Source organism: Chinchilla lanigera, unplaced genomic scaffold (genome assembly GCF_000276665.1).
Source record: "Chinchilla lanigera isolate Chin_1 unplaced genomic scaffold, ChiLan1.0 scaffold00029, whole genome shotgun sequence".
Taxonomy (NCBI): domain Eukaryota; kingdom Metazoa; phylum Chordata; class Mammalia; order Rodentia; family Chinchillidae; genus Chinchilla; species Chinchilla lanigera.
In genome coordinates this window covers 9,747,603-9,771,015 of record NW_004955430.1, presented here as the reverse complement: position 1 = coordinate 9,771,015, position 23,413 = coordinate 9,747,603, and the positions used below count along the sequence as shown (strand labels likewise).

Genomic DNA, 23,413 nt, shown 5'->3' with positions numbered 1-23,413 from the left:
GCTTGCCAGGCAAGCGCTTTTGCCGCTGAGCTAAATCCCCAGCCCCCATACTTTCTTAAATATTTGATAATGTTCATTTCCTCAGTGACTTTTAAAAATTTCACTCATAAAATACATGTATTAGGATTGTGATTGACTCTTAACGTGAATATTTCTTTAGAACATAAGATAATTATGGAATGTTTGTTTCTTCTGTGTTTTTAATACCTTCTACATCATGTTAATGACATTGATGTTTTTAGTGGAATAGAATATATCCTACAGATTTGTTTTTATTTATTTATTTTTATTTATTTTTACTACTGGGAATTGAACTCAGGACCTTGTGCTTGCCAGGCAGGCACTTGTACCACTGAGCTGTAAGCCCAGCCCTACAAATTTGTTTTGTGATTTAATTTAATTTAATTTATTGATTGATTGATTGATTGATTGATATGTAAGATTTAAGACTGGTGTTGAAGATTTTCATGATGCAAAAATTAACTGACCATTTCAATTCCAGTATTATCTCAGTGGTAAGCAAGAAACCTTTCCAAGAGATATTTTCCCCTATGTGCCATACTTACCAAAACATTCAAATCAGTCTAATTAATGTGAGTTTTAAGAGTGACTGTGTATTTCTAATAAAAGTATATAATTTCAACAACTTTTTTATACTATTTCTGGTTTATATGATCATTTGAGGACACAGTTTTCTGTTGTTTTCTAAGGGAATATTTTTCTTTGGTCTATTTCACTAAATATTGAGGGTTTTTTCTTTAAAAACCTGGTTAAAGAACAGTTTAAATTAATTTTATCCTTCATTATTTGCAGGAATGAGTAGTTACCTTTACTGAAAAGGCTTTTCGTTTATATCTTAGCCTAACATTTCTATGACATACTAAGTTATTAGAACTGAATTGATGTTTAAAAGTGCCATTAATTCATTTACCCCAAATGTTCATTAACAATGTAAATGTATGCTGATGCTCTATGAGACAAGGAAGTGACTAATGACTCTTCCAACTAACAACACTTAAAATGAATAGAAACTTTAGATAGCTAATCTTGAAGTAATCAAGACCCTCATTCAACTTGGCATCTCTGTATGCTCTAAAACAGCTGTCAACTGTTAAAAATATATACAAAACACACACATGCAGGCACACACACACATGCAGAAAGAAAGATATGTAAATATCTTGCTCTTCAAAGCTTTAAAGGTTGCTAAGAAAGTGGGTTTTGTGCATTGTATATGTAAATATTTTATATAAAATGTCTATTTTATCTTAGATTTCCTTTTTTCCCACAAAACTGTGTATTGCATTTTAATGGGGTTGTCATATTTACTTGCAGAATCATCGTCTTTCTAGTAAGTTTGTTTAATTTATATCTTCATCGGGTTTCTTCAAGTATTTTGAAGCCGTTTTTACATTTCTGCCTTATCTTTAGGGAATTTGTGACTACCGATGACTCATTTTCTAAGTTAAATATGAGACTTAGATCAGTGGTTGGACTGTATAGAATTAAAAAATTCTGTTATAAATTCCATCAGTAAACAGAATGTTTTTAATTTCTCAAATCTCTTTTTTTAACATTTACAAAAAGTCGTTACTGTTAAATGATATTGAGATTTCCTCAAAGAATTAGTAAAAATTAACAGGATAATAGGAGTGGGAGGGAAAACATATCATTGGGTTATTTTCATATGTAGTTGAGGAAAGTAAGTAAGGTAGAAAAAAGAACTGTTGAGATAACATGTGCAGAATCTTTAATGATATTTTCCTGTATGAATTAAAATTTTTAATGTCCTCAAATTCTTTTTCCAGTATGACGACAGCATAGACAATATGACCTATTCTCTGTGCCCTATTAAGTTTGGTCATATATATAAATTATCACCTGAAATTGCAAATTCTTTCACCAAAGAAGAATAATAATCGACAGAGACCTCTAGCAGTTCAGCTGATAACCAAAACAAAACCATAAAATATTTTTGAGACTTTGTGACTTTTTTATTGATACCATGTAATGTTTAATGATTAATTAGATGAAAAAGTAATTTTATTTTTAACTGAAAAAAACAAGAGCAAGGTATAAGGAAATGTAACTGATTAATATTGTTGGAATGACTGCCTTTACAAGTTTATGAGAGTATGCAATGTTGTTTATGATGATAAAAGAACATTTTCATCTATTAGGTGCCTTTGGGGAATAGCCTTTGTTGTATATTATTGTCACCTGGAGGGTTAACAGAAAAGGCCAGAGACCTAGCTTGTCCTGGAGAGGCTCTGAGATAATATAGACAAGGTAGACACACTGAGGCAAATCACTAGCAGAAATTTATTGGAACAATGTAGTGCATAATTAATGACAGTCAAAAGTACATTCTCAGGGCACCAAGATGGGGTACTTTACATATGTTTGTAAGATAGTGGGGTAGGAGGATTTGTTGGAATGCTTATCAATACAAGGGTTCTTGGTCAGCACCTTAAATCAGTCAGTTGAAGTTATCTTGTCTCTGTCTCTGGGGATTCTGTCTCTGTACTTGGTTGTCCACTCTTGCAAAGTGTTTCTTTTTCTCATAATGACCTTAGTCCTTAAGTGCACAAGGACCTGTATAGTGATCCCTCACCTATCCCGGGAGTTATGTTCTAGAGACCCCTGTGATAGGTGAGAATTCACAAAGTAGTGGCCTTATATTTATTTCATTTTATATATAGATATATATGGCTTTATAAACCCTTCCCACACTCCTATAAACCTTTCCCACTCTCTTACTAACCTTTCCCACACTTTTACAAATTTTTTTCATATGCTCTTTTTTTTTTTTTTGGTTTTTGGTTTTTGGTTTTTCTCCAGTACCGGGAACCGAACTCACGACCTTGCGCTTGCCAGGCAGGCGCTTTTGCCGCTGAGCTAAATCCCCAGCCCCCATCATATGCACTTAAACACTTTCTACACTCGTAAGCCTACATAATTTTAGCAACACGTAAATTCTATACGAGTACTTGCCGGTGAAGTATACTACAACTTGAATGATGAAGATCATGAATTATGTAGCTGTGCGGTACTGATGGTGATGGTGATGACGATGAGATGAATGTACCGCACAGCCAAGAAGAGCATTACAGCTCTTCTGAAGGCACCACTTCATCAGGCACTTCATCACGAGGTGCAGTATCTTCACCCAGGGCCGTAACTGATCTCTTCTTCCGAGGGATGAACATAGTATGGGGAGTTGCTGGCGCTGCTTTTTCTTCTCAGTGAGAAGGTTTTTATAAACTGGCATTCCACTCTCGATTGCACTTATGAAATGCAATGAACGAAGCATCTGGGACCCCATTCTTCAGCCAGTCGCTAAAGTTCTTTGGCCATTCTGACCATGGTTTGCAAGATGATCAAGTGGTAGGCCAACCTCCTCCTCTTCTCCAACCTGTACTTTGTCTTGTTCCTCATCCTCTTCTTCACTTGCTGACTTCATCATCTCCATCATGTCCTCATCTGTCAGTGCTTGTGAGTGGACATCGATCAGGTCATTTGCATCGTCAGGAGTCATATCATTGAAGCCATCTCCTCCCAGTAGTTTTGCCAGTTTCATGGCCTTAGCTACTGCAGAGTGATGGATTTCATCAGAAGAGAATCCCTTGTAATTGTGGACCACTTCTGGCCACAAATTTTTCTAGCTGGCATTTACTGTTTCACTTATCTCCTTTGTGGCCTTCTGAATATTTAGGAGAACAGTGCAATATTGTAGTCACACCAGTACGCCTTTTTTAGTGAGAAGTTTTTATCCGAGTCCATAGCTTTAACCAGGTTTTGCAGGGCATTTCATGTGTAGAGTGCCTTAAAAGCGTGAACAGTGCCTTAATCCACAGGCTGAATGAGCTATGTGGTGTTCGGCGGCAGGAACTCTATCTGGACGCCTTTATATGACAGATGGACAGCATGGCCTCCAGCTTTGTCCATGATCAGAAGCACTTTGAATTTGACATTTTTCTCTGACAGATAAAGCTTAACTTGCAGGATAAAGCACTGGTGGAACCAATCAGCTATGAGGAGTTTCATGATCCAGGCTTTGGGGTTGACATCCAGTACACAGCCAACACATTCTTATTTTTGTTTTTTAGGGTTTTTTTTGACTTATAAATAAGCCCTGGCTTTATCATAAAGCCTGCACATTCCTACACATAACCAGAATTACTTGATCTTTTTGGGCCTTAAAACCAGGGGCTTTGGCTTCATCCTTCATAATAAAAGTGCGAGATGGAATCTGTTTCCAAAATAATCCCGTCTCATCCATGTTAAAAACTTGTTTAGGCTTATAGCCCTCTTCCTTCATGATGGATTTGAACATGTCATTCATGTACTCCTTGGCTCTGGCTTTATCTGCAGAGGCAGCTTCTCCATGCAGAGTAATGCTCTTGAGTGCAAAGTGTCTCTGAAATTTGTCAGACCAGCCCTTGTTGGCATTGAATGGAGTTGGTCTGGTGGAAGAAGCACTCAACAGTCCTGCTTCTGTGTCATTATCCTCATCTTCACGCTTGTCACCATCATAAACGTCCATGCTTTCCGCAAAACTATCAGTTTCTTGGCCTTCGTCTGGATGGTGTTGGTATCCAGTGAGATATTCTTCTTCTTGTAGTCATTTATCCACAAGGCCAATGCAGACTCCATCCTCACAATGGCTTTGTTGTGGTAAGCAACCACTCTCTTTGCACTCTTGTGAAAAGTCATTGTTGCCATAGACTTAATATTCTTCTCATCTTCCTTTATGAAGCGGACAGTAGATTGGTTGATCCCACAATGGTGGCCTACAGCCATGTAGCTTTTGCTATCCTTTAACATGTCAAGAAGTTCCACCATTTCTTTGATGGGAGGCATCTTCCTCTAGCACTTGGGTTCACTGTCAGAAGCCTTAGGAGCAGAAATAAATTCAAACTTTTATGAAAATTTCACAAAAACACAACACTGCAGAGCAACACTATGCACAGTGATCAGATGATGGTGTAAAGTGGACAAGGAGAGATGCTGAATATATGGGCACAGTGCAAGAAAGCAAACAGACCAATGCTATGGTCACTGAGCCAATCAGCGCCCAGGATGCAGAACAGTGCTGTGGTTGGGCACCTTCCATTCCATCAGCCAATAGTGTGGCATGTACAGTGTCATGTTAGCAAACTTGTGTAAGCCGTAGTGGTGTACTGCTTTTCCATTGTGCACAGTACAGTATTCATCTGCTGATGAAATATATACTGTATTTTATTTTGATTTAATATTCTTTTAATATGTTTGAATTAACATTTATTTTTATATTTAAATTTTTTAGGCAAAAATAATTAAAATCATAGCTATATATATTATATAAATACCTATATACTGCAGAATCCTGAGATGTAGTGAAAACTCCGCAATACAGAATTAGATATATATTTTTAAGAACCTGTGATACAGTGAAGCTGCAATAAGGGAACTGCAATATAGGGAGGGAGGTCTGTAAATGTAAAACTTGACAAACCAGTTGCTTAAGAGGGTTTGGTACCTGCTCAACTCCCTCCGCTAGGTTATTGAAATTTTTAGCTTCAATTTTATTTGCTATAATACTCACCTTTGTATTTAGAACATTTTCAATTTATTATTATTCAACACATCTTTGCCTTTTTATATAAGATCTGTTTAAGAGCATTCTTGCAGTCTTTGTGTATAAAGAATTTAGTAACCTACTTTAAAAAACACCAGGTATTCACAATCCTGCCAATTACATTTTTACTTCCTAGTGTGTCTTGTCCCAAATTTTCCTTACTTTCCATTATACACTGCTGTCATAGTTTTAGAACTAGCAGGGCATACCCTTTTTTTATTGATGAAGAAATTAGAAATGATTAAAATAATTGACTGAAGTTGTTATAATAAAGTGATGCTGTTCTGTTTTCATGTTTAGTTTTGATAGATGTGGGTTTAGATTTGTGTAAAAAGGTGAATTTATTCTGCTGAAGATACTTAGATTGCTGCTCAAAGTAGTATAGAAAATACCTTTAATTCCTGCCCTAACCTAATGAGCTGGAGTCACTTTACTGAGGCGAAAAATATTTTCACTTTGTGTCTTGGCTTGTACATATTTAGTGGTTTCCAATCTCACAATAATAAAATCTAAGCTCTTGACTATGATGTGCATGGATATCTTCTTGCCTGACTGGCCCTGTTTGTTTGTTTGTTTGTTTATTTATTGGTCTTTTTGAGACAGGGTCTAGCTATGCAGTTCAGGCGGGCACTTTGTATCCCAAACTGGTCCCAACTCACAACAATCCACCTGCCTCAGGAGTGCTGGAATTACAGGCATGTGTCACCACCCCTGGTTGGCCCTGTTTAGATATGCTAAGCCAGTTCTAGCTTCTAAGCCTCCCCACATGCCACTGTTCTCTGACATTGTTCTTGATTCCTTTATAGTATCCTACAGAATATGTAATCAATGTTAATCAATTTCCTTGTTTATTATCTCCTGTCTGAACTATAACCTTTATGAGATCACAAGCCATATTGGAATTATTTGTATATCTAGTACCTGGTACTTGTGCACTGCTTCATAAACAGTAGTTAAATGAATGAACTGAGCTTTATCAGTTTGGGCACCTCCACTTATATTCACCAGTAACTGTTCAATAATATCTTTTCTCTATCTACCTTTCTCCTTCCTGTCATAAGTTTTATTAAATGTTTTATTGTCCCTAATTATTGTAGTACTTGAACTTCTCTTCCTTTAGGACTTAAGCCAGTTTACTCTCCTCTTTAACCCTCTTTGGACTTTCACTGTTCCTCTGAAGTTCCTTTTAAATTTAATTTTCATGTTTCCCATTAAATGTTGCATATGTCAAAATTTCCACAACTACAAGGAGAAGAGCTTTTTCGTAAAAAATTCAAGTTATGATACCCATATTAATAATGACTTTTCAAGGGAAAGCTAACACAATAAATATATTTCCAAGCACTTAATTAATTACCATGATTTGGGAACCTAGAATATTGCTGCCTCTACACAGGTCTTGAAATTCCAGAGGGCAGATGGTGGAGGATGAAGAAATGAAGACAAATCAGAAAACTGAGGTCAGGTGGAGCCCTTCTTCTGGTGGGAGAAAGGAATGCCCAACAACTGTAGGGTGATGCTTATACAGTCAGCATAAGAGGCTGTTTAAAGAGAATTTTAAGGAGATAGTAAGATCTGGAACAGGAAGAACATCTAAATTTCAGTGAAGCATCATTCTTTGGTTCACGCAGAAAAAGAGAGGAGTTGTCTGTATTGTCTTAGAGGAAGGCCAAATTACTTTGTGCATCAGCTCCCTGAGCTGTGTACACTTCACATGAGGCCCTGCCAAACTCATGAGAAGCAGTGACCTTGTCCTAGATACCCGAAGTACAGACAGCTTTGCTCCCAACAGAATATGTAAATTATGCTTCCTCATAGAATCTCCCATTTTATATGCATGGCTTTTTTTCTTCTTTTTTTTTTTGGCTTTTTTCCGGTACCAGGAATTGAACTCACGCCCTTGCGCTTGCCAGGCAGGCCCTGTGCCGCTGAGCTAAATCCCCAACCCCTATATGCATGGCTCTTAATGAAAAATTCTTGAGGGTAGTGTTCTAATTTCTGATTTCTACAGCATATTTATGGATATGTAGCTTTTTTTTTTTTTAGTGTATGAAATTCCAAAGAATAACCAACCTATAAGTGATGGCATGCACATTCCCCACTTTCCCTCTTTGTGGTACTGGGAAGTGAACCCAGGGAGTGTGAGCTATATCCCCATCCCTTTTTATTTTGAGACAAGGTCTCACTAAATTGTCCAGGCTGGTTTTGAGCTGTGATTCTCCTGCCTTAGCCTGGGATTATCTGGAATTATCATGTGCACCATCATGAATGGAGATAACAACTCTTAAGTTTATAACTCTTTTTAAGTTTGTTGTCATTCAATAAATATTTGAGTGTCTTCTGCATAGTAGGCATTGTTCTGAGTGCTGGAAATAAAATACTGAAGAACGTAAATACAATTCCGAATGTCCTATTGTTAGTGGTTAACTGGCATGATTTGTGGATGCCAGGCAGAGGAAAGTAAGTGAGCAGTTAAGATATAGCCCCTTGCTTTCCAAGAGGAGTTAGCATTGTACTCAGAGAGTGCATTGGTGGGGATTCCAGGTTAAACTTGGAATAGTAATAGATCAAAGAAAGTGGTAGATCTTTCTAAACTACAGTCTCAAGAAAGAATTGCTGTTCACCAAGGTAAAGAGTATGTGCCATGTACTTTTCCTCTGTTAAGCAGAAGGAATTTACTATGGCTAAAAGCTAGAGTTTAAGAGGAACGGCCAGAAATAAGACTGAAGACTAGGATCATGAAACCACTTACATTTCTAGGAAACATTATGGCCAGATCTGCATTTTATCAATACTGTGATTGCTGTGGTAAGATGAATATAGTGGTGAGGCAAGACTGCAAGCTGAATAATTGGTTAAGAAGTTGTTAGAATATTCCAAGATGATGAATAGTAGTAGACTACTCTGGAAAGAAGCCCCACAAATAGAAAGTAGTAGAAACATTTGAGAAGTATTAAGGAGGTAGAATTGACTGTACAGTACTTAATCTTAGACTAGATTTGGGGAGTTAGTGGGAGAGGAGTTTGAAGTGACATCTAGTTTTCTGAGTTGACCGGTCAAGTCTTATGATAATTCTTATATTGAGATATAGAGACCTAGAGAAGAAACCTTATATGGCACAGGAGAGATGGGCGGAGCAGAGAAGTTCAGTTTGAGGTGTGATTTTGGAATTCAAATGAAGACAACTTGAAAATTTATTTTTTTTTTTTTTTTATTTTAAAGATAAAAGGAGGAAAACATTAACAGACATACAACATTTTACAACATATCACAAGCACAATACAGACAACACAGAGTTACAAACAAAGTGGTAGGGAATTAACAATGGTGGTTGTATTACATATTGATATCTTCAAAGTGGCTTCTCGTGAAAACAGATATAAACATGCAATACTGGTCAACCAAAGACTCATTGACAGTTTCTTTCAGCATAGAAATAGAAGACAGAAGAACAACCATGTTAACTATCCTGTATATACATACATACAAAATTTCTCCTTCTTTCCCTTCTCTTTTCCCACATCCCAGAAGCCCTTTACTCTTCATTGGTTTCCTATCATTTCACAGTGTCTATCATACCTCCGAGTTTAAATTAACTCTTTCCAACTTGAAAATTTTGATACGTGAATCTGAAATTTAGTGTTAGGATTGCACAGGAGATAAAGATTTTTTAGGTGAGCTATGGTAGCAATCATTTCATAACAATATGTAGTAGAAGAACAGGACTCAGGAATGATACCTAAGTAAAGACACTTCAAGGTCTTGCAGCAGGTATCCTTTTGCAAGCCTTAAAAAGGAGACTAAGAAAGAGTGATTAGAGGAGTAGAAAGAAAACCAGGAAAGTCTAGAGTCTTAGAAGCAAAGATACCAGGAAAGAATAAGCAAAACTATCAGAGACTAGCTCAAAGTTAAGAAAATAGAAAAGCCCAGAGGACAAAGTCATTGTGACTATGAGACACAGTGCTGTTTTATAATCTTAAGATTCCATAATGTCCATTATTCTGTATCTTTCATATATACTAATTATGTGCTCTAAACTAAATGGGCATGAGGAATAGGGAGAAACAGTATATCAACACTTGAAAAGTAAAAACCTGTGGAAGGGGTGTTCTTGGGGTCTTGGAAGTCTGGAGTAGATGCAGTCTAGAGCAAAGATGGAGGAATTTGTAGACAGAAATATGTACATTAATTTTAGTGTAATGACAGGAAGGAAGGAGTTTAGGTGCAGTGATTTTTATCAGTTCGATGGCAGAGAGTTATATATTACTGACATTTTAATCTCTTGATGAGTTTGTGATTATGTCTAACAATTCAGCAGGTGGAATTTAGCAACAAAACCACATAGGGTTATGTCATATAACAGGTAGATGTGAGAGAAGGAAGTTGATGGTTGAAGAATTAATGAATGGGTTGAAAATACAAGGAAGTTTGCAGTCATAAAATGGGATTATTAGAGGGCAGAGTAGAAAATCTACAAGGAGTGGAGTCTAGGGGTTATGGGAATCCTGCAGGGGATGTAGGAACAGTAAGGCTAAAGTTTTGCTAGAAGTTTAGTAAGAGTGACAGGTATGGTGAGGGTGATAGCAAGCCTTTCACATTGATCATTAAGAACCTAAAATATTGTGTATTTTATATTAAGTATACCTTTCTAATTAATGGCGGCTCACAATTTCTAAGAAAATAGTAATAGAGGCTTTTATCAATCTCTTTAATTATTTGTATGTGTTTGATAAATGCACTAATTCAATGAAAACTGCTGTTTGGTAAACCACCTCAACACCCTCATTCATTTTGTGTAATGATTTGAATCATTCTAATAAAGATTATAAAATAAATGGTAGAGTGACTTGGGAGTTCTTAAATGCAGAATCAAGGTTAAAAAAGGATTATTTAAATGAAGTCTCTTCAGAAACAGATTTGTCAAGTTAACAATAGAAAGAATGTGCTGTACTGGTTCCTCTGACTTAAACTGCTCAAAAGAAAGTTGGAAAGGAGAGAATTCAGTTTGGAAGACCATGAGTTGGAGATCTACTTCAAACATGTTTATTAAAAGTTTGGCAGATAAGAAATCCAAATGAAAAGAATGGAGAGAGCTGAGAATTGATTTGTAAGAAAGGCCCTTGATTACAAGTTGTACAGAGTAAGCAATACATGAAAGAAGGGAAAAGACATAGACCATCAAGATTGTTATGCTCTTGGATATATGTAATGTTTTTGATCATTGCTTATATTAGATTATAAAACAAAAGAATGTGTAATTTGCTGGTTGGAATAATATTGATCATATGCACCTGGTATTATGCCATTTTCTTTTTTTATTTTAAAGACAAAACACCAGTAACAATGATACAGAATTTCAAAATAAGATAATAGAAATTAACAATGGTTATTATGTTGCTTATTGTTATCTTCAAAGTAGTTACTCAGCTTATAAGATACACCTATGCAAAACTGGTCAAACAATATAAGCACAGACCGTTCCTTTCAATGAGCTAATAGAAATTAGTACTATAAGGGGCTGGGGATTTAGCTTAGCAGAACAGTGCCTGCCTAGCAAGCGCAAGGTCATGAGTTCGACTTCCGGTACGGGGGGGGTGGTGGTGAGAAATTAGTACTATAATTATCTTAGCTATCTTGTGTATATATGTATATATTTTTTTCTTCCCCCATCCCAGGTGTTCTGTACTTTTGAGCAGTTTCTTTCCCTTTCACAATATCTATTTTGTATTTTGAATCTTATTTACCTCTTTAGTTTCTTTCACTAGGGAGACAATATGATGTTTAAACATGTGAGTCTGATTTATTTCACTTACTAGCATGGTCTCAAGTTGCATCCATTTACCTATAAAAGCCTCAAGTTTATCCTTTGTGGCTGAGTAGTATTCCATAAAAAAGACCACATCTTTTCTTATCTGTTACCCGATTAATAGGCATTTGGGTTGTTTGCAAGATATGGCAATTACAAACTGAGTTACTATATACATAAACATGGGTGCACATATATTGTTGTGGTATGTTTTTAATTCTTCTGGAAAATACCCAGAAGGGGAATAGCTGGGTCAGATGGGACCTCTAAGCCTAGTTTTTTATTTCCTATTTATTTTTTTAATTCTGGTTTTTTGAGGATTCTCCACAGTGATTTCCACAGTGATTATACCAGTCTGCATTCCTACCAATAGTGGAGAAGGGTTCCTTTTTCCCCAGAGCCCCTCCAGCATTTGTTACTGGTTGATTTCTTGATGACAGTCATTTTTTCTGGGATGAGGCGGAATCTCAGTGTTGTTTCAATTTGCGTTTCTCAAATGACCAATGATGGTGAACATTTTTTCATATGTTTATTTGGTATTTGTATGTCTTCATCTGAGAAGTATGTGTTCATCTCAGATGCCCATTTTTGGATTGAGTATTTTGCCATTTCAAGATTGTGCTAAGTCACTTGAGGTAGACAAGAGTGATAAACCCAAGGTCAGACTGAGAATTAACATTAAAAGACATGATTAAACATCAATGATAAACCCTTAAGTGGTTAAAAAGTCTCAATATATTCTTTAATATTTATATTTGGTGCTTGTGAATTTTTGTATTCCTGCTTTCACAATGTGTGCAGTTTCAGCAAGTCTGACATTTTATTGGTAACAATGATGCTTCCTGTTTTTGCAGTCGAGACACTTGAACTAAAAAAAATGAAGTTTTCTAGTCTCAGATCTTTTAAAAACTGAGTTGCCCATTTATTATTATTAGACTCTTTTTTAGTTTTAGTTTTAATCTTTTGTATGTGTAGCATTCTTTTTCTGAGGCAATAGCTTCTCTAGAGTTTTTAATAGTTGGATTTGTATAAGGAATCATTGAGCTACCTTGCAAATAACTTGATATTATTCATTTCCCAGTGTCTTGGCAACAGAGCAAATGTCACTGATGGTTAAAGAAACAGTAGCCCTCAGCACGACCACATTAAGCAGAAATGCTTTCCATGTCATATTTGGATAGCCACCACAGGATTGCTGGACCCCTAACGCGGAGGCTTTGTGTGTGACTTTCATCGTAACTGGAGCAAACACAGAAGATTTAGAGTAACAACATTACCTTAAAGTCAAAAACAGCAGAGCAAAACAATTTAGATGAAGCGATCTGTACTGAATTTTTTTTCTTTTTTGAGACAAGATCTCTATATAGTTTAGGCTGGCCTTGAGTTCACTATGTAGGCCAGGCTGGCCTTGAACTTGCAATGATCCTCCTGCGTTAGACTCCCTAGTGCTGGGATTAAAGGCGTGTGCTACTATACCCTTTGTACTGGAATTTTTATCCAAAGATTATATTGGTTACTTTGTTGCTCATTAATTAGCAGGACCAGAAATGACAGTCGGGCCAGAATTTGGACTACTTGATGAAATACCTGACTGCATTTATAACATGGGAAGGTATATCAGAATTTTCACCTGGATTTTTATGTTACAACTCCTTTTTATTCATGTACATGTTAAAATGGATTTTTCCCCTGTGGCTTACTACTAAAATAGACAATTAGTCCCTTACAAGTAGAATTCTTTCCCTCTACCATTTCTTTCATAGTGTCAACCAAATTTTTATTGATGTAATTTTAATACTGATTTAATTTTTTTTTTTTTTTTTGGTTTTTCTCCGGTACCGGGAACCGAACTCACAACCTTGCCAGGCAGGCGTTTGCGCTTGCCAGGCAGGCGTTTTTGCCGCTGAGCTAAATCCCCAGCCCCTGATTTAATATTTTACAACCTTTGTTACTTTGATCTTATCCCACTAGAAGAGAGAATTGAATATCCAAAGATGATTAGAATGCTCAAAAAAAAAATTAAACAATTATACTGGAAAAATACTGTAAGACTTAATCAGTCTACCCTGTTTACATTCATCCCCTATCCACCCACCCAGTTGGAAGTGCCTAAAAACTTTCCAAGTTCAGGTCTTAAAATTATCTCCTCCTTGGCTTTGTAAACAGCCATATAATAAAATAGCCAATAATATTTTTAATATAGTGGATATACAATATTTTGGTAAAATTTTGTTTACATGTAATTGGGGTTTAAAAAAACATTTTACTTCCATTATACTTGGATATTTATAAATTTTCTTGTAGACCTAGTTAAGACCTGTAGTATTTCTCTTGAGCAGAGTTAAAAAGGTTATGGAGCTGGGTGTGGTGGCTAGCACCTATAATCCCAACACTCAGGATTGTGAGGCAGGAGGATTTCTTCCAGTTCAAGGCCAGCCTGGGTTATAGAGTGAGTTCAAGGCCAGTCTGAATTACATAGTCTCACCACCCCCACCCCCGTGCAAAAAGGCATAAAAAATATAATTAAAATTTAAAAAGTATTAAGAATTATAATAATCATTTTGAATAGTGAGAATAGTGCAGTCAGTTTATTGTATGGAGCTTTAATCTGTATTACATTTGAATATGTTTACGTGTACTTCAGTGCATTGCAATAGTTTAAGAATTATATGTCATTTATTTTTTAAAAAGAGGCATCTGTTTTGTTTTAGTATTTCTATTATTTCAGTGATTTTCTTTCTGCTTCAAGTATTTAAATTGAGTTTTGCTGTTCTCTAATATTGTTATATTTTGAAAGATGTTTTTATCAAAAACATTGATAACTTACTTCTTATCAGTATACCATTAATCTAAACTCATTTTTTAAAATAGTTATTTTCAGTTTACATTTTATAAGATTAAAACGTTTGCTGTCACTGCACTTTTGCTATAAGTTAGATTTCTTCTTCCTCAGAAGAAATCTTGTTTAAAAAATATTAGAAAGCATAGGACAGAAATATTACGCTAACTTTAAGTTGTTTTACTTTCACATGTTAGGAAGATGAGGTGTTTTACAATGAAATAATTTAAGTTGATAATAAATAGTGAAGATTATGATATCTCAAGTTCTTTAAGTGGTCATTTTCTTTTATCACATCCCCAATATTAACAATATTTAGGCTTTGGAAATTGTGTGATAGACTATTACTTATATTTATTGTACTTCTATAAGTTAGATTGTTTTTCTCCCATAAAAATATCTTTAATTTTAGTCAGGAAAAAGAATCCCTACTAGTTTTGATTAATCAATAGACGAATAGTGAGAATTTATCTTTTCTTACTCAAATCAGATGAGGCAGTAGATTAATCAGGAACTAAGAACTCTTTTATATTGTGGGAATGCATATACTTAAATAATCCCTCTACTTCATCTCCTCATTTCTTCTTCTAAATGTCAAGAGTTAACATTTTACTTCATAAGATTTTGTTTACTGCAAATTTGAGTAAAATCTGATTTTCATCAAGCTTTAAACATGGATATCATTTGTATCTTTGTGAATTGGTTTTCATTGAACCAATTAATAAGTTTCCAGTGAGACATGTTGACATGTTAGTTAAAAACTGCAACAATAGTTTATAAGTAACTAGAGATCATGGAAGCACATACATTTTATCATACAGAGAAAGGGTTTGAGGCAGTTGACCTGATGTTCATTTATTTATATAGAAATAGTTTATTGATCCACATTTTTTTAATCCAGACTTTGGTTGATGGATATTTGAGTTGTTTCTAAGATTTAGCTATAACAAATTGTGCTGCTGTAAACATGGGTGCACATATATTTCTGTGGTATGATGTTTTCATTTCTTCTGGAAAAATACCCGAAGTATGTCTATTTTCACTGTATTGGTTCTTCCTACCCAAGAGCAAGGGATATGTTTCCATTTTTGATATCCTCTTTCATCTCCTTTTTCAGAGTACTATAGTTTTCAGTGTAGAGGTCTTTTACATCCTTTGTTAGATTGATTTCTGAAAGAATTTTTTGAAATTAAAAATAAAAAACAATTACAAAATCATGAAAATATAATAAAACAAAGTTTTCTGTTGTTTTTGATGTATGACTCTTTTCCTCAGTGTAGGACTAGGGAGCAGAGTTCAAGCCCAGATGTATCTCTGTTTAAGGTGGAAGTCTATGATGGCAGTCTGCTTCCAGAATGGTGGTGGGTGCAGACCTCTGCATCCAGTGAGAACAGGTACCACTGTGAGCTTCTAGTCCTGTGTAACTCAGGCTGAACCAGGCTTCTGACTACAAGAGGCAGGTCCATGCTCACCAGTCCCAGCCCCTCAGGGGCTCCTCGAAGCCTGCTTTCCAACTATTGGGTGTCTTCTCTGGCTGGCCTTCACTCATCCATTGGGGGCATTTGGTGGAGTGTGTGTGACCTGGTGCCAAAGGGCAGCTCTGAGACAGGCTTCAGCACTGGGACTTACCCACCAGCTATCCCTCCATTGTGGTGATGGGCTTAAGGCCACTCTGGAAGCAGTATTCTACATTTTCCTTGCCAGTTCTAACTGCTGTGATTCTCTCAATCCTGATTCAGTTGTTTGATAGTGTGAGTGAAAATTGGTAGTTTTACTTTGTCTCATAGCTGGCAGCTGGCCAGCCTCTGTGGTAGGATGGTTTGCTGGATGACCCCTGGCTGCTTTATTTCTTCTGTGTCAATTAACCCTGTGTTTATTTGGCCAGTTACCTCCTGGTTCTGAGATAACCTTTAACTTTATAACTCTCTTAACTACTGTTTTCCAGACTCTAAACACTTTTTCCTAGAGAGGCTGAGTTGCTAACTCTGCAATGCCATTTTTGCCTCTCCCTGAGTTACTTTATCTTGTCAGGGGAGGCCTCTGCACAGGTGTTGCTTTGGGTAGATGTAAATAAAAAGCATGATCCTTCTGTCAGGAGCCAGGCATGCATAGATAGAGAGAGAGAGAGAGAGAGAGAGAGAGTGTGTGTGTGTGTGTGTGTGTGTACAGAAGAAAGAGTCCTTACAAAAGAAGTTATTCAGAATTGTCATATTCAAGTTGAAGGTTGTTGTGGCTGAACCACTGTGAGTGACAGGAGCACGGCAGAAAATGGATGGAACTAGTAAGCACAGGCCAAATTAGGTGGTCTTACTAAACTATGCCAAGGAGTGTAGGTTTTATTCTAAACACTGAGAGTTATTTCATAGTCTGCGTTGTCATCCCTGTTGTGAAGGATGAGAGCCGTAAGTTTTTTGTACTATTTATCCCTGTAGCTTGATGGGAGGCATTTAGTAAAGTATGCCTGATTTACTCAGAGTTTTAGTATCTTTCAAGTTTGGTTTGTATTTCAGTTCTTCAGTTTGTTTCCTCATTCTCAACATTTTAACAATTTAATGGTGAAGTAATTTTTTCTTAATCTGAGATAAAAGACTTCTGTACTATTTCCTATTTATCTAAAACTGCTGGTTCTCAGTGGTCCATTTTATGCTGTGTTACAGTTTTAAAATAGTAACACTGTATGCAGCCAAGTGAGATCTTTCCTGGTGACCCACTATGTATATGTTAACATGTGTGCGTGCACATGGTTGAGTGTTTATGAGTTTTATTTGGTGCAAGGAGAGCATACAATCACTATTTTCTATCTGCTGATGTAATGGAGAATTTTTTCCTCTAGGACATATTGGAGCAATGTGTTTAATGCTCTTCAATTTAATTTGCTAGTATCACAATTAATACAGTTAGGGTCACTTGAAATGAAACTATTAACAAATTGACTTTAACAATGTCAATGTGTTCTCACAATTACATTTGCTTTAATTAGTGTATAGCTACTATTTAATACTGTAGGTCACATAGAAAAATGTAATAATACACTCTTGTCTCCCTATAAAAGAAACTTATAATGGATTGAGTGATTTTGTGGAAAAGCTACTAGCAATAAAATGATGGAGGAGAAAGTAGAAAGTCAAAAAGCAAAGCTTGGAAGAATGTAAATAAAACTTTTTTTTTTTTTTGAGAAAGGACCTTGATCTGCAGTTCAGTCTTTCCTTGAACTCACTATGTATCTCAGGCTGGCCTTGAACTTACAGTGATCTTCCTGGCTCAGCCTCCCCAGTGTGGAGGTTATGGGTGTACACCACCATGCCCAGTTTACATTTTTAAAAAGGAGGCTGACACAGGAGTATTATGAGTTTGAGACCAGCCTGGGCACCTTAGTGAGATCCTGTCTCAAATTTTAAAAATGGAAAGGATTGATGACCTAATTCAGTGGTAGAACTTTCATGGTTCAAGACCCTGGGTTCAACCACTACCCCTCAAACATCTCCCCCAAGAAGCATTCCTGAAAGAAAAATAAATCATAAGTAAAAATATTTACCTTTTGACACTTACTGTTAAGAGAATAGAAAGATAGGCCACAGAGAAGGGAGGAAGTGTTTGCAGAATCTATCTGATAAAGGATTGATATCCAGAATATAGGAAGTACTCTTTTGTAATAAAACAACCCAGTTAAAATGTTGGCAAAAGATCTAAAACCATACCTCACTAACAATAGACAGATGACAGATAAGTATAGGAAAAGATAAATCCTGTGTCATTAGAGAATTGTAAATTAAATTAATGGTAATACACCACTGCATACCCTTTAGAAGGACTAACAATGTAGGCAAGATTGGTGGTGAGAAGGCAAAATGGTACATTTATTTTGAAACACAGTTTGGGAATTTCCTACAAAGCTAGACACACTCTTACTGTACAATTTAAATATTATGCTCTGTGGTATTTATCCAAATGCATTGAAAATTGAAATATACCCAAAAGTCTGTATATAAATGTTTGTAGTAGATCTGTTAATAATTGTGCAAACTTGGAACTATGATGACCTTCAGCAGGTAAATGGATGAAGTATGGTACATGTATGCAATGGAATTTTTCAATGAGAGAATGAACAATCAAGTTATTAATACAAAGAAAAACCTTGGGAAAACCATAACTGTATGTAAATGATACAGTGCTTGCCTACTATACATGAGATCTTCAGTTAGATCCCCAGTGCCTGCTCCCCAAAAACCAACCCAACAGCAACAACCACTACCACCACCCCAAAAGACAAGAGAACCCACTGTAAGAAGGCTACAGAAACGATTTTTAACGATATGACATTCTGGAAAAGGAAAAACTATAGAGATAGGAGAAAGATGAGTGGTGGCTAGGCATCTAGTAGGAAGGAAGAATGTATAGGTGTGATATCACAGATCTGTGATACTGTAATGCTAGGTATGTATCAACACAAAGAGAACCTCAGTATAAACTATGGACTTTAATTAACAGTGACATGTCACTGATGGGAACGTGTTGGAAGTAGAAGGTAGAGTATGTAAGAACTTTGTATACTATACTTTCTGGTCAACTTTCTATATAAAATGAGATGCCAGGACTTTACTGCCACTGATATTTACATTTTCAAGTGGTACTGTACTTTCCCCTTCATTCCTCTTGCTAGTTTAAACATATGCTTAATTTATTTGAAGTAGTATACAGAATACTAAAAAATATTTTAAAAAGATTTTTGCAATACTGGGAATTGAGCCCAGGTCTTTTACTACACTGAGCTGCATGCCCAACCTATTCATTCATTCATTCATTCATTCACTTATGTAGATTGTATGTATGTATGTATGTGTTATTTGGCTTTTCTTACTATGTAATTCAGACTGCCCTTGAACTGCCTTAAACAGGCTGGCTTAAAACTTGAGGTGATCCTCCTGCCTCAGCTTCTTGAGTGTTGGAATTACAGAAGTTTGCCACCACACTGGCAGTCTTTTCCTTTTTAAAATTTGACATAGGATCTCACTAAATTTCTCATGCGGCCTGAGCCTCCCATATGCTGGGATACAGGCATTGCACCACTTTACCCAGCTAAAATCAGAAATTTTTGAAATTCAAAGTTAGTCTTAAAAGATGTTGAGCTGTTTACTTACACTTTTCTATTAACTCAGCTCCACTCTTTTTAGCTTATTATAGATCTTAATCCCACTCTGAGAATCAATTTTTTTTTTAATCTAGTCCTTTCTGGCCCATCAAAATTATCTTCTAGTATGTATCTAATCCTTCATTTAAAAGTGGCATTATTGTGGGTAATTATTTTTGTAATGAAAATATGTACTTTGGCATAATGATAGCTGGCTGTGCAGCTCAGGAGCTGCACTGGGGAAGTACAGGAAGTAACCATTGTGTGCACCCACTTGGCACAACAAATGGCAAGGTGTGTACACATATGTGAGTTTTACCCATTTATGTGCTGCGTCACATTTTGTGTATTTGTAATTTCTTCTATTACATGTTTTCTTTTGATTTTTCTCATAGAATTAGCCCAATTCAGTACAATGTCACATAAAAATCAGCTTTTATAACTTTGGGAGGAGGTTGAAAGTGAGTCCTCAGCTGATTTAGCTACCAATGATGACTTGAATCATGTAAGACAGAGTTAGCAAGATGTGAGAGATAGAGAAATATAGAATGAAGACTTTGATTCAGATGAGGAAGAAAACAGTAATGTAAATAAATATTTGACTAATCAAAATGCTACAAAATGGTCATGTATACCTGCACAATCCAGGTCAGAAAATACTATTAGGTTCTTGCCAGAGGTGAAACCTATTGGACGGAATGCTAGTACTGCGATTCAGTGTTGGAAATTGTTTCTAATGGATGCTATAATGAAATACAAGTAGAACATTCTACATGCATCAATAATATTACTCAGAAAATAAATTTATCAGGACATCTTGTTATTGGGTAGCTTGCTTCTAAAAAGTTGCCCACCAACTAAACGTTACTGGGTTAGGGTTGCTTCCATCTTGTTCTAGAGTTTGATTGCAGATTTTTCTAATCTCCAACAAAAAATTGAACAAAATGAGCAAAAAAAGCAGTAGCAAAGTTTATTCATATAGCAAAAGTGAAGAGTAGGGAGAAACTGACTATATAGCAAGCTTGGGTTGAGTAAAGAGAAAAAGAGGGTAAGAGCAAATATGAAAGAGAAATACAATGTAGGCTATTTTGGAAATTGCTGTAGCAGTGGCTCCTCATGGCTGCCTTTCTTTTATATTGTTCAGATCTCAAGGAAGCATGCATGTGGATTGTGAGTACCAGTCCTGGGATCCCACACCTTGGGCTGACATCAGGTCTAAGCCATCTTATTAAAAGCATGCTGGAGTTCTTGAGAGAAGTCCACACGCAGGGCTTTGGGAACAGTTCTACACATGTATTTAGGGTCTTGTAATTAATAGGTCATGCCTACTTCCCCATGCAGCTTTTTCCATGCCCTAATCTCCTATCTCAGTCTCACTATCTGAACTAAAAGTCTTCATAGCAATTGTCAGAATTTAAAGGATTTATGGAGAAGTAACACTATAATTCATATATATCAGTGTGCAAATCGGAGGTCAATATTTATAATAAATGGTTCTCTAGAAGTTAGGTAAGCAAGCTTTTCTTGCAAGCTATGTAGTAAATACCATAGCCTTACATGCCTCACCATTTTAGTGTGAAAATACCCATAGAAAATAAATTAGTGTTTGTTTTTTTCAAGAAAACATTATTAAAACAGGAGACTGTGGCCTATGAGCCATAACATGTTACAACTCTACAGAATAATCACAATTGTGGCCTTAAGTATGCGTGATGGAAATATGACAAGCAGTAATAAGATGTACCTTCTCTCAAGATTTTCTTTGAGTATCCTAAAAACTAGATTGACAGTTTTAGCACCTTTTAAACCAAACATATTTTTCGTACCAAGTTAGAGCCTTTTTGTCAAAAGCATCCTTTTATTATGACTTCTTAATGTTCTTGCTTAATTTTTCCTGAATGGCAACATTAGTAGAACATTTTATTTTGATCTTTTATCCTGAAACTTTGCTAAATTAATTTATTTTTAAAATATATAGTCTCTAACATTTTCTCTATATAAGATCTTATCAGTTATAAACAGGTTATCTTCTTCCTCTTCAATTTTGATACCATTGTTTTCCTTATCACTTTGCATTGAACTTTCTGTTTAGTATTGAGTAGCAGCAAATATAGGCATTCATGTCTTCTTTTCTTGATTTAAAGGAAAAGGTTTTAGATTTTAATCTTGACTGAGGGTAGCTGTTGGTTTTTTATCATGTTGAGAAAGCACCCTTAAATTCACAATGTTTTGAGTGCTATTTTTTTTAATCAAGAAAGCTTGTTGTGTTATGTCAGATATATTTTTTTGCATCAACTGATCTGATAATGTGGGTTTTCCTTCTATTCTGTTGATAGTGTGGGCTATCTTGATCAGTAGTTTTATAATAAACACCTTTGAATAAGAAACACCTTTGAGTAAGAAACTCATTGAGTTGTCAAGTATAATCTTCTGTATGCTTTTGCATTTAGTCTGCTTTTGTTCATGGGGGATGTTTATTTCTATGTTCATTAGGAATATGTCTCTGTGGTTTTCTTGTAATATCTTACCCACTTGGTATCAGGGAAATGGTTTCTCCTGGTTTTTCGAAACATCTCAGAGTTCTTGTATGTTCTTCGTAGTATTTGTTACAGTTTACCAATGAAGACTTTAGTTCCTTGAACTTGTTAGAATTTTGATTAGTATTTCACTTAACATCGTACAAGTCAAATTTGTTGGTTTTCAGTTGTTCGCTGATTTTTTTTATAATCCTGTTTATTTCTGTAATGTTTGTATTGCAATCCCCATCTTCATTTCTTTCTGTCCTTTTTGAGGGTCTTGCTATGTAGTTCAGGCTGGCCCTGAGTTCACTGTGGAGCCCAGGCTGGCCTTGAACATGTGGTGATCATCCTGCCTCAGCCTCCTAAATGCTGGGATTATAGGTGTGCACCACCACACCTGGCCACCGTCTTCATTTCTGGTATTAGTTATTTGAGAACATTTTTCCAAGGTAAGTCTGCCTCAAAGTTTGTCAATTTTATTTCTTGTAAAAGAACCAACTATTTGTTTCACTGATTCTGTCCTCTTTTTGGGGGGACAGTGTCTCATTATGTAGTTCAGGCTGGCTTTGAACTCACCATACAGCCCAGGCTGAGCTCAAACTTGCAGCAATCTTCTTTTCTCAGCCTGACAAGTGCTGGGATTATAGGCGTGTCGGCACCAGATCTCTGTTCTCCTTGGTTTAATTCTCTGCTCTAATCTTTTTCTTGCTTTTCTTGGTTTTTGCTTCTCAGGTGTGACAATCTCTTCTTTGAATTTTTTGAGACAGGGCCTCCATGTTAGCCTTGAACTTACAGCAGTTGTCTTGGCTCAACCTCCCAAGTGCTGAGATAATAGATAAGAGACATCATGCCCGGCCAGACCTGAAACTCTCAATTGATTTATGTTCAAGTTTGTTGATTTTTTTTCTGCCTTAGATTTGTTGTTGAATTTATGTAAAGAATTTATATTCAGTTATTGTTCTTTTAAGGTCTTGAGTTTCCTTTTAGTTCTTTTTTTTAGGGTTGGCCTTTTTGTTGGCGTTTTCTACTGTTGAGACTATGTTCTTTTGGGATTTGTCAGTTCTTTTTTCCATGGTTTACCTCTATTGTGTTAATTTACTTATGATAGTTGACTTAGGTCTTTTTTCTAGTAAGTGTAATGTTTGGCTTCCTCAGAGACATTTTCTGCTAGTTGCGTTTTTTCTGTGAATGGGCCATACTTTCTTATTACTTTGCATATCTCTTAGTTTTTTGTTGAAAACTCTGTTTTGAGTATTATAGTGAGGCAAGTCTGGAAATCAGATTCTGCTCTGTGAGGTTGTTGTTATATTTACATGTAAGTGATTATTGTTTTAGAGAGTTTGATAGACACTTCATCAAGTGTGTGTTCTTTGTGATTTGTGAACATTGAAGTCGCTATTGTACTAGCTTCATGGCCAACTGTTGATTTGGTGGGATTTGTGTAAATAGGTGAAGGAGAGAGAGAGAGAGAGACAGAGAGAGAGAGAGAGAGAGAGAGAGA

General features: G+C 36.0%; 1 protein-coding gene across 4 annotated transcripts in view; it reads left to right on the top strand.

Moving 5' to 3' along the window:
• Tbc1d5 (TBC1 domain family, member 5) overlaps window positions 1–23,413 on the top strand; it is a 554,846-nt gene that overhangs the window by 195,695 nt on the left and 335,738 nt on the right. The window lies entirely within an intron of this gene.